Here is a 685-nt window from a genome sequence, read left to right on the forward strand (position 1 = left end):
GTCTCTTTCCCCGGTTCTCTCTGGGAAACTAGCATGCAAACTACCATTTATCGGATATCTCCAATGACTCTACCAGTCTTCTCTCAATTGCCTTAGACCAGAGCCTCCCTAAGGGCATTTTTGAGAGTGTTTTATTTTATTTATTTTTTTATTATTATTATTTATGCCTACAGCACCTGGTCTTCCTAGGTGCTCTCCCATCCAAGTACTAACCAGGCCTGATCCTGCTTAGCTTCCGAGATCAGACATTGGGCTTGTTCAGGGTGGCATGGCCCGGCCGTAGACCATGGACCATGGCTCCACTGGGGAGTGAACCCAGGACCTTCTGCGTGTAAAGCAGACGTGCTAACCACTACACTATGGAACCACATCCAGAGTGTTGTTATTTTAAACTTCTCTATTCTCTGTTACAAATGAAGTCAGTTGCTTTGGGAAAAGATTGGGCACTCTCAGTATTACAGTTTGTTTCTACCCCTAGGCAAAATCTCTGAGCCATGTCTCTGGAGATGGGGTTAGAGAAAATGGTGTGTTTCCCTGAATGATACCCCACTTCAAGAGCTGAACACTCAGTGGAGGGAGCTGAGGAGCCTCGGGTCTTCTTGGCTTGCCTCTCCCAGCATGGCTCTGCATTACAAGCTGGGGCAAGGGCATCTGGAGCCCTAGAATTCTTAGTAGTGTTGTACCC

The 685-nt window shown here is 47.2% G+C and overlaps 1 non-coding gene across 1 annotated transcript; it reads right to left on the reverse strand.

Moving 5' to 3' along the window:
• Positions 1 to 294: 294 nt before the first annotated feature.
• Positions 295 to 367, reverse strand: TRNAV-UAC. Its single transcript has one exon. It is a non-coding gene; the product is annotated as a tRNA-Val (tRNA).
• Positions 368 to 685: the final 318 nt, after the last annotated feature.

This window comes from Pteropus vampyrus, unplaced genomic scaffold (genome assembly GCF_000151845.1).
Source record: "Pteropus vampyrus isolate Shadow unplaced genomic scaffold, Pvam_2.0 Scaffold7231, whole genome shotgun sequence".
In the NCBI taxonomy this organism is placed as follows: domain Eukaryota; kingdom Metazoa; phylum Chordata; class Mammalia; order Chiroptera; family Pteropodidae; genus Pteropus; species Pteropus vampyrus.